The following is a 12,099-nucleotide window of genomic DNA, read 5'->3' as shown; positions in this document are numbered from 1 at the left end:
TTTCAATGGCTAAATGAAGATAGTTGACTATAAAATAAATTTATTTACAATGAGCTTGCAATTTATTCAAGAATTAGATTTCTAAGCCAAAAAATATAGTATACTAAAGAAGGCAGAAGGCATATTATTTTTTTAAAAAAAATTAATAAGGTTAAATATTTTAATTTATACTGAAATATTAATTTTTCATCTTTCTGTTTTATAAATACTATAATATATGTTATCTCAATGCCAACAGCAGACATCTGAACTAGTTAAAATTACTTACATTTTTGTCAAAATTAAAAAATTTCAGAATGTATAGATTTTTTCTAAGTTTGCATGAATCCAATTTTGTAAGACTATAATGCTTACACTGATTGTTTGTAGTAGGACAGGCCCATAGGGTAGAGGAAATTGGCTCAAAACAGTTGCTAAGACACACACACAATATACTTCCTTATGAGCCAACCTGAAGTCTGCCTGAGGGCCTAGCAACAGATGCTGTCAGAGTTTCTGATCATGCCCAGCCAATGAGGGATGACCATGCAATGCCACCAGATTGGGACATAGCTTGGGTGCTGGAAGGAGGGTATGTAAGACCTTCCCTATTATTGAATAAATGAGTCTGCTGTTTGCCTTCAACTGACTCTTGGTGTCTTTGTCATTGACACCATACCTCACCTCCTCCCCTGAGGGAGCCGTTAGCATCCAGCAACATCTGGCACCTGAATGTGGTAGGGCTTCTGTTACTATTCTTTCCTGGTGCAGATTCTGATCCTCTCCCTATTTCACTCACAGTGCTTGACAGCATCCCCAAGATGGTGAGAAGGCCCCTCAGTGTTGTGTTCTTTTGGTCCCTTCAGCAGATAAGCATTGGGATTCCCATTTCTTTCCTTCTTTTGTGTTTGTGTACCCATCCCATTAGGAAGACACAATTTTTGTCTGTTTCAGTTCACCCAGAACCTCAACATAAAGATTGACCCACCCAGGAGGTAGAACCAAGTCTCAACTCCAGAACACCATCCCTTGTCTGGAGACACCATGTGGCCATATGGCCATGGCCTGAAAAAACACAGAAGTCCCCCACTAAGCACAAGACATAAGGATCCGATACAAATTCCACTTCTGTTGACTGTCATTTTCTCTCCAACTGTTGTCTGATTGCTGTTTCCCTCTAAAAGATAGGTAATCTTTTCATCACTCCCACCCTTTCCATGTTGGATATCTCTATGATATCTGATGATGAAGAGACAGACAGTTTGGGCCCTGCAAAATCTGTCAAGGAGAATGCAGCTGTCAGTTTGGGCTCCACAAAAAAAAAAAAAAAAAAAAAAAAAAAAAAAAATCTATCAAGGAGAACACAGCTGTCAGTTTGGGCCCCACAAAAATTTGTCAAGGAGAATATATCTGTCATTAAGTCATACACTGCTCCCTGCTCCACTCCACCACCACCACAGGTGGATACATCTTTGCTGCTGTATTATTAGGATGATCTACCCTAGTACCCACTTGCCTCAGGAGGTGGCTACTCTCCCACAGTGCCAGGAGTCTTATTACTCTCAAAGCCTGTGCCACTGTCAGTCCATAGTCCCATAGACACCTTCCCAGTCAACGTGGGCCCAAATGTCAATGCCCATCCCTGGATTCCCACCCCCATAGCTGATCTCTCCCTCATCCAGAAGGCAGCCAATGAGTCAGGCCCAGATTCCCCCTACTTTCAGCAGGTCCTTGCTCAATGGTCCATTCAGCTACAAACTTATTTCCATTGGTACCATTTGCTTAATGCTGTGTTGGAACCTGCAGTCTATGACGATCAGGCAGAATCCCAGGCCAGGACAAACATCTTTCTTAATGTCCCAGTGACCTATGATATACTCACAGGGTGTGGGAAATATGTCCATCCTGTGCACCAGCCACAGATTGGTTTGAATGCCTATTTTCAATGGGTCTTGGACTGGCCCTCAAGGCCCTCAGAGTCTATACCTTCCAAGACCCCTTGGCTTACTTTCGCAATCCCATCCAACAGCCAGGGAAGCTCTTCACCAATTTCCTCTCCCATGTCAATGAGGCAGTAGAGCACAGAGTAAATGCAGGACCCCACTAGAGATATGATGATTAAACAACTAACTTGAGAGGGACTCAGTGCACAAACCTGTAATGCAGTTGTAGCCATGTACAATGAGGATATACATAAATGGGTGCAGGCCACCAGAGATCTCGACCCAAGCGCTGGTCCAATTGTCACTTTCACTGCCTCCCTGGACACTCTCCTTGCTGACAGGCCATGTGCCAACACCACCTTTGAGATGAGGAACTTGAATTTAGCAGGCCAGAAGCTAGCTAAATATATTAAGGGCCCATTGTCAGCTAAGTTTCTACATTGTTAACACACACACAATTTTCCAATTAATTCAGATAAGGGCAGAGATTATGGCCTTTGACTCTTTATTTTTTTGAAAAGGTTTGGCATAATATAAACAGACTGTTTGATTCCTCCTGGATTTTCACTTATATTTTGATTGATGGGATGGTGCTTTTAATCTTTGTTCTTTTTAAGTGTCTCTTATAGCACATCTGGCAATAACAGGCAACCACTAAGGCAATGCTACAGGTGTTGATGGCTATTAGACATCCAACTCATAGGCCTCCACAGGAGGTTATGCATGCCTGGCTTTCTGAAATTCAAAAGGCTACTGTCTGACCCTCCCCACCTGGGGTGACTCCCCTGGGATGGACAATCTTCGAGGGTGGATAGTCAATAACAGATAAGAACTTGTTTGTCAAGCCAACCTAAGACAGGCACAGTCAAGTTGCTGAGCACCCTTGAGGTGGGGTCAATAAGGCCGGAGCAAAGAACTCAGATTCCCACGGATAGTCCATGTAATAAAATAAAAGAGTGGATATGCAAATCGGATAGGCCCATAGGGTCAAGGAAATTGGCTCAAACAAGTTGCCAAGGCATGCACATAACATAGTTCGTTTTGAGCCAACCTGAAGTCTGCCTGAGGTTCTAACAACAGACACTGTCAGAGTTCCTGGCCTGAGGTTCTAACAACAGACACTGTCAGAGTTCCTGGCCGCTGTCAGAGTTCCTGATCATGTGGAGTCTGCCTGAGGGCCTAGCAACAGGTGCTGTCAGAGTTCCTGATCATGCCCAGCCAATGAGGGATGACTATGCAATGCCACCAGATTGGGACACAGATTGGGTGTCAGGAGGAGTATATATAAGGCCTTCCCCATTATTGAATAAACAAGTGAGTCTGGTGTTTGCCTTCAATTGACTCCCAGAGTCTGTGTCACTGATGCTGTGCCTTCTCACTTCCTCCCTTGAAGGAGCTGTTAGGATCCAGCAACAATTGTGGAAATAACTGTCAACATAAAATTTGTATCTATAATCTTTCAAGAAAAAAATATCAGGCAATTTTGGATTTTCAATATAATTCTTATACCAGGAAAGAATCAAAACAGTTTGTCACAAACCCCACATTCACCAGTATAGTAAGAATTTACTGACATGAGGGTTGGAATTAGCAATCTGAGGAATTAGCACATGAGGGTGGTATTAGCACTCTGATGAGGCCATGCTGAGTTGAAGAGCTAAGAGAGTTGCAAGCAGAATGGAAACTGTGTGCTTGCAAATTTAGAGCACACAGTTCCAGGCTTGGTTTAAAGTCCTGCTTTTGTCAACTCAATATTCTTGATCATCCTTTCATTAAAGTTGTATTTTGTAAGAAGGGTCATTTGGAATTAGGAAACATACAGTAAATATTTGCTGTCTTTTGCTCACCCTCTGTTCTTTATTGTCTTGTCATAAGCAGTCTTCAAGATGTCTTGTAAGCATTAAAGGTCATTAAAACACAGAAGTTCTAGGAGTATCGTGTCAATGATGGTATAAAGTGAGGGTCCCGAAAACTAAGAATTATTTCACCAAGAGCCAGGCTTAAAGAGAGACAGTCACCAATGGCATTGTAAGCAACACAAGTGTCCAAGGAACCCTATAAAGTCTTTTGTTATTCAAACTGTTTCCCTTTGGAGAATATTCATTCTGAGAGTAAAGACATAAGAATATAAAAGAAAGGAGGTTAGCTCATACAACCCTTCTTGACAATAAACTGAAATCCAAGAGTATGGAAAAATACAGGCATATAATTAAATAAATTAAAGCATTTGTTTAGTTTTCAGTAGTTTTAAGATAAAATACAGTTTCATATATGAGCTCTGAATTTTGGGATGATTTGAAAAATAATTATTATTCATTCATTTTTCCAAGTGATAGGTTTCATAATGATATTCACATTGCAATATAATAAGTTTAAACATTTTCACCCCATCATTCACTCCTTTCCCATTAGTATTATGTATAAATGTCGTAGCCCATATAAGAGAGAAAATATATGAAATTTATTTTCTGTCTGCCTTAATTCATATAAGATAATGACCTCCACTCCCATATTTTTTCTATAAATAATAATATTTGTTTATTTGTGTGTTCATGCATTCATGTGTGCATGTATGCATAAGTGCGTGTGTATGTGTACATGTGTCATGGAACATCTTTGGAAATCAGAGAACAATTTATAATAGTCAGCTCTTTTAACTTGTGGGTTGAGGGAGTCAACCTCAGGTCTAGGTGTGGCAATAAGGGCATTTCCCAGTTGCCTTTTGCCACCTCCCATGAACTTTCATTTCACATTGTATCTTACAAATTCTGGAGTCAACTCTGACAGGGGGAGATCACTGACTCTTCCTAATGCAACTACCAGTAATTCTTTTGGAGCCCATATGGAGCTGGAAGGTAATATGCTGTTTTGACTCCAGTGCTGATTCTGCATTCTTGTCTTTGGCCTGGGAACACTCCTTTTGAAGGATCTTCCATTACATCTCAAGAAATGGAGGAAGCCAGGATGGAATAAGAACTCTTGGTCTTTGCATTCACTTCTCTTACTTGTTCTTTATAGATAGATGAATTATGAGTAGACAATGCCACTCCTTTACTCCTAACCTCTCTTGATGAACATGTTTTGTAAAAGAAACAGTATAAATATAGACTCATCTCTATAGCCTGATTTTATGACAGATCATTTATCTTTAACTGTCTTCTATGAGACAATTCCATCTTCCTAAATACTAATCCACTTTTTCCTGGAAATATAATTGTCAGAAAGTAAGTTTTGTGCACAAACAGCATTTTAGTTTACCATTGCTTGAAGGGTAGATAGAGAGTCTGCTAAAGGCTAATTACTATGCACCATGTTCAAAATGAATTAAATTGTGTTCAAATGGAAAGTTCCATTACATATATCTCATGAGTATTTATCATTTTAGGACCTTTGCTTACTTAATGAAAAATGATACATGTGGAATATGTAACTAAAATAGTCCAAAGTAGTAGAAAACCCACAAAAAATATTCTAAAATAAATCTCCTCTTCATTTGTAAGGACATTAAACACATGGTCTACAGTTTAATAAAATTTTAAGCACAAACACAATGTTCAGTAAACCACTTCAGCTTACTTATCTAGTGTAACTGAAAATGTACACTCTTTGAATAACTCATTATTTCCTATACCACCAACCTTTTGAAACCTGTTGTATTCTCTTCTATAAGCATCACTGCAAGTATAATACAGTGAAAATCAAGGAGTATTTTACTTTCTGTGGTTTGTGTTCTGAGATACTTTACCCCGGCAGATGAAAACTGATACTAGTTAATGATGATATAGAACTGAAGTCAGAATAACCAAGAATACACAATGTTTTATTACAAAATTAACAATAAAATTGTAGTACTTGAATACAACCAAACCAGTGATTCTCTGTAATTTGGACTAGAAGATGGATCCAGAACAACAAAGACTTCATCCAAGTTGGAATGTACCTCACTTATTTCAATATAATGTTTAACAGTTATATATATATCCCCCATCCCATGATTAGTCATAAAGTCAGAGTCCGTTCTAAATGGTTTTATCTTATACAGGGAAAATATTCAAGAAAATATAGCAAGATATCTTAGGAGAGATCATGAAGTTTTAACTCAAGAGAAGCTATTGTATTTTGAACTGACTCCATATATCTTGCTTATTTTATTTTGTACAATGTCTTTTACATTCCTGTATATTGGTGCAAATCACATAAATTCTTGCTTTTATGGATTGTTATTACTCTACTGTGCTTATGTAATATTTTTATTATCTATTCATCCATCATTGATATTTGGATTGTTTCCAAATTAGCTATTGTAAAAATGCTCTAATAGTAAATGTCATAGAGATATATCTTTGAGATCTTAATTTGAATTTGATAGTTCTGTTATTTTACTTTGAAGAGACTCTCCATATTCTTTTATAACCATGCCCTAAAATTTTATCCTAAAATACTTAAGGATTCTGATTTTTCCACATTTACACCAAAATAACACATAGTTATAAATAGTCATCTGGATATATCAGAGGTTACATCTAATTATAGTATAGATGTCTCTTATAATTAATGGTACTCAAAATATTTTCATGTATTCATTGGCCATTTATTTGTATTCATAGGAAATCATATTTCAAACCACAAACATCAAATAGAAGGAGGATAATACAGCTATATCAAAGCAAATTTATGCTCTGCACAACAAATGGAACATTACACAGATGAAATAAAACCATTGGAATGTAAGAAAATATCTGCAGGTCATATATCTGATCTGGGGTTTAATTACAAAATACGTAAGTATCTTTATGTCTCAGTAACAAAAAACAATGTGGATGAAAATGAGCAAATGACTTGAATAATGTTTTTTCATCTTTGTGTGAAAACTAGAAAGGAAATTTCAAAAACATATAATATTGGTATGAAAGTAAAATATATGAAAATATTTTACTCTTGTTTCTTAAAACAGTCAATTGTTGGTATAGTTAGAACTCTTAAGATTATATAGTCAGATAAAAGCATCTACAGGGTTCTAGATATCCAGTGTCCTTACTTTTCTTAGTTTGTCTATACTCCCACATAAATGACAAAGAATATTCCATTGTGGTCAGTCCAAGCCTGCACTTGTCCTGCCATCACTTTGTTCAGGTGCTGTACTCATAGCCCAATAAAGGAGAATGATGTTCATATAAATTCAAGACTGGTTATTCTATTACTATACAACAATGTCCAACCTTTGGGGAAGTAAAACAGGTAAAATTATTTTAAATCCAGGGCAAAAATCTATTGTTAAACTTCCCAAACCTTTAAATATCTCACTAAAAGAATTTCTTCCGTATTGGACGAGGAACAGATATATTTCTAAGCTATCAAAAGGATTATGTTGAGAATGTGTTTACCATAGCTGTATACCATCTCTCCTAAATTGATTTGTTCTCCATCACCACTGGGATACCAGGCAGCTTTGTCCATATAAAGGAGTGGTGTAATCTTATTGAACCTCAAATTATGAGCTGAGTGTTTTCATACAGTAGAATAACATGGTCATTTATGTTATCATCTGAGTTCTATCAGATATTGCCATCAATCAAATCATAAGCTCTAAGTTTCCCAAGAATTATATCTATGTTTTTAAATTTGCCCAAATGTTATTGTCTGCAAGAATTCTGCCTAAACTGCCCTTTTGCTTGACAGCACCTAACCAACAGAGAACACAAACAGCATTGAATTAAAGCCAGAACTAATGCCATGTAATACCATAGTCATAGCTTGCTAACACTGTCATTCTTATCTTGACAGAGAGAAAAAAAATCAGTAAAACATTTTCTGAATAGGGAAACACTGAGTAAGTTCTCTTGTGTTATCACTTGCCATCAGTATCACTGTCTAGTGGGCATATAGTAATGGAAAAATAAATAGTAATGGCTGACAGGCTACTCAAGTTTTCTGACTTGTACAATAATATAGTGTGAACACAACAAAAGAAGTTGAAGCAAAAGGTGATAGGAAATGGCAAATAGACTAGAATTTGACTATATTTTCTAGATTTTCTTATTGTATGTTGTACTACAGTGTCTGACAGAATGATTTTACTGTACTCTCACATCATATCTGACTGAATTGCAGTAAACTGGTCCTCTGTTATTGGAGCATTCCTTTGGCATATAATCTTGACTTTATCATATTATAAACTGAACTTAGCTTCTTATGATTCCCTTTTTCAGCCACCTACAGATGCCTCAAGGTGGTTTAAAAAATTAGGACTTAACTTCATTTAATTATTTCATATTTTAATAAAAGTAATATCACTGTATACTTCATAAATATATGTATTTATAAATTGAAACTTAAGATTAATTTTTCAAAAAAAATGATAAGGATTATTTATAATAATCCTTTTTGGGTATATCATGTGTCTGATATGCTGCCTTCTCTGAATCTCACCTGATTTTGGCACCCAGCATGGCAAGAATTCATTAAAAAACCATTGGTGGCCTTGCAGGCCAGGGGTTACAGGCCCTGGCTCAGCCAGAGTTTACAGGCCCCAGGCCCAGCTGGAGCTACAAGCGGTCTGGCTGCACACAGTCAGAGCTGCACTCAACTGTAGCTACAAGCAGCCCAACTAGCTCATTCTGTAGAGCATGAGACTCTTCATCTCAGGGTCATGGGTTTGAGCCCCACGTTGGGCACTCAATGTAGAAAAATTTCTAAACAGTCTTATTAAATAAGAAACACAGAACCAAATACAAAGGTAATAGCCAAAGAGATCAGAGAAGAGCCACAACTAGCCTTATCTTACCACCTCACCGCCATCGCTTCCTCCTTTTCACCTGAAAAACACATATGAACCTATCTTTCCAGACAGGGCTCTTCTAAAGAATGGTTTCCTTTATGAGCAAAAACTAGAGCCTGTTTTTGAGCTTCATGGGAGCCATAGGAGCCTGTGCCACATTAAGCTAATTTCCTTTTGGAGGATCCCTGGGGACAAGTGGATACTTAGGTACTAGGCAATCTACTGTGAACACCACAAATTATTTCTCCTGGAAACAATGTTAGAAGTTCTAGAATGTACAGACTCTTTCCAAAAAGCTCAAGACAAAATGAGAGCGATTCATCACCAAAGCACTTATAGACACATCCATAATAGAAAATAACAGTAAAACAAAGAGCACTGATTTCAGTCATTCAGAAATTCATACTTTCTATCAAAGATAAAACTAGATAAAAGTGGGCCAGGGTCAGAACATTTTGATTATATTATTTTCCATTTAGCATGCCCTTGTATTCAAACTGCTATTAAAGTTCATTATAAGGTTTATCAATGCAGATTATTATTATTAGAGAATAAAGGAGAAGAAAAGCATCATTCCGTTGAAGTACTTTCTTAAGAAGAGCTGTCCTTTTGTTGTCTGATGATGATGGTGGGGACATTAGGACTCATCTTTGTTGAGTGGGATTCCTTAGATACAATAATTATCCACTACCATTTCCTTTCACACCCTTTCTGATTGAGACTTAAGTCTCAGCCTGCAATTTGGATCATCTCCATTTAAAGTAAGATCCCTTTACGCTCTCCTGTATTTATCAGCCTCTGAGTGAGATTTCAATGGAACATCTAATCATCAGATGGCTCAGGGTTTACCAGTCTGCCTCCTCAGCTTGAATCCTCAGAAATGATGATTTCGAAGTAGAAGGGTGACTGGTTTACTAGGCAAAGAGAGGGAAGCAGTAATTCTACCCAGAAATGGTTTCTTCATAATCTTAATACACTGGAGGGAATCACTGACTGTATTCTCTACCCTAACATTCTAGACTTCATTTTTTTTTAAAGAAAGTTGTTTATTTCAGAATACAAGCTCCACATTTTGTACAAAATACAGAAACTAGCACAACACAGGAGGTTAAAAAAGCTGTTCTGCTGTAATAGTGTAATTTGTTTTGTGGCCATTAAATGAGAATGCTGGGATTTTAATTCCACTATTTGGTTTCCAGCATCTACTATAATTAATTTTCTCTTATTTTGTTGCTATAGAATCAAATGGAAACTAATGATGTGGAACCCAGTGTTGTCAAGGCTGTGATGAGCTTCATCTACTAGGTGGGGAAGCGCCTCCATCTGACAATGTGGCAGATGACTCCAGTGTTCTCTAGCAGTGCCTGGATCCTATGCCTTTTGGCAATGTTCTGCTTGAATTAGACCACCTAGGGATTGCAGTTCCCAACCAAAGCTGTTTGAAATCTCGCCTTTGCTTGCTTCTGTGCTTCTTTGTCAACTCACAACATACCAGTAAGCTTTGAGTCTATGTCTTTTATCTGAATTATTAGGAATTACCAATAAAGAATACCTTAATGGAACACCTTAATGGATGTTTCAATGTTTCTTTATACACCATAACATTGACATGTAATGAAGTGACTTTAAAATCACTATAAATACCAATTTGTAGACACTATTTGATAAGAAGATTGGATAATTATATCTGTGTTTAAATTATTTTACAAGATGTTACTTAATTTCTCAGGATAAAAATGAATTTAAATGATCTAATCCCAGTACTTCCAGTGACTAACAAATAGTAATTTCCTTGTTAGGTGAAAGTGAGAGCAATTCAGAATATGACTCTTTCCAATAAAGTGGAGAAAATCACAGAAGAGAATATAGGGAATTGGTGAAAGTCTTTTTCTAATGCTACTTTCAGTAGACAGTGAAGACAATATCAAAAATACAAACTTAAAAAGAAAAAAGTACCCAATAAGAAAAGAAAATTAATGTATATCCCCAAAGGATTTTCCTGAGAGCTGAAAACCTTAAAGATTAAGAATCCTGTTAAAACATCCTTGGAAATTATCACATCAGTCTTAAAGATGACCACACTGTGGAAGTCAGAGTAGCAAAAGTACATGAAATATGATTTATGATTTGCTGTGATAACATGAGGGAGAAGTGGGGGAGGCACTGCTCCAATGCAAGAAGAGATTCTTGGCAGAGAGAAGAGCGTGAGAAACTATCTTCTTGGAGAAAACTGCAAGAGAACTGTATAACTGAAAGCAGATGAGAGACAAAAGAATTCTAGCAACCAGGAAGAAAGCAAGGCTGCCAGAGGAGAAGGGTTAGGTATGTCTTGCCACAAACAGTCTGAAAGATGTCTGAACTTTATTCTAAACAAGATGGAGGGGTTTGGCAATGTTTAGATATACAAGCTGCAAGATGACATGCAAAACTAAGATCATTCCCTGAGTTGGGAGAAACGTTTGAAAGCAAGTCTTCTTGTAAGCATAAAGAGGGGTTATAAATCTGTAATAATCATGACAGGTAAGGGGTTCCACCAGAGCAATGAAAGTGGGCTGAAGGGAGAGTATGCACTCAGATATACAGGATTCTGATGTGCATGATAACTTGATACTGAAGGATAGGGAGTTGTCTCATCCCAGATTCTTCAAAAAAGAAATCCTAAGGAGGATTTTCTGTAGCTATTTCCTCAAGATTGGAACATTCCACCTTGCAAGGAAGCCCTTTAAGACAGAAAGTCACCAACTCAAAATAGCCTCAGGAAGTCCCTGAAACTGACCAGATTCACTAGGACTCTCTCTCCTGAAAGTAAATAATAAAGATTTCTGAGAACCACTGTCAGACAAGACAAGCTGCAAACAAGAAGCAGAGACTAGCCCAAAAGCCAGAAAGAAGCAAAACCAGAACTGCCTGGAAGAAATGTGAACCAATTGAGCCAGCTGGAAATAACACTCAAACTGTTGAGCTTCTGCGGTATGCTCTAGACTTCCAGCTTTTGTGAGCTTTCACCCAACTGCCGTGCTCTTTTTACTGCAGCTGTCATTCAGCCATTTTTGCCCCTGTGAATAACCACTCATCCATATATACCTATAAGTAACCCCAATAAGACTTGTTGGCTCACCAAGTTGGACTTTGGTGATACAGGCACATTAGAATATCAAGGCTTCCCTATCTGGGGTGAGCAAAGGGGTGAGTTACATCCTCCTCTGAAAAGTCTTGTATAATATAGGATTACAAAAATTCTGACTCTTTATACTGGATGCTGGACTCCAGAACAAAGAAACTAAAGAAACTCAGAATGAGTTGAGAAAAGACAGGAGCCTCTGTAAGGCAAATTTTCAATAACATTATCACTCAGACTAATCTCTGCAGAGACACAGGAATGGCATTTAGTAAGGGACA

The sequence above is a fragment of the Peromyscus californicus genome, unplaced genomic scaffold, assembly GCF_007827085.1.
Source record: "Peromyscus californicus insignis strain IS unplaced genomic scaffold, ASM782708v3 Scaffold_6__1_contigs__length_162567912, whole genome shotgun sequence".
NCBI lineage: Eukaryota > Metazoa > Chordata > Mammalia > Rodentia > Cricetidae > Peromyscus > Peromyscus californicus.
This window is presented reverse-complemented; position numbering follows the sequence as displayed.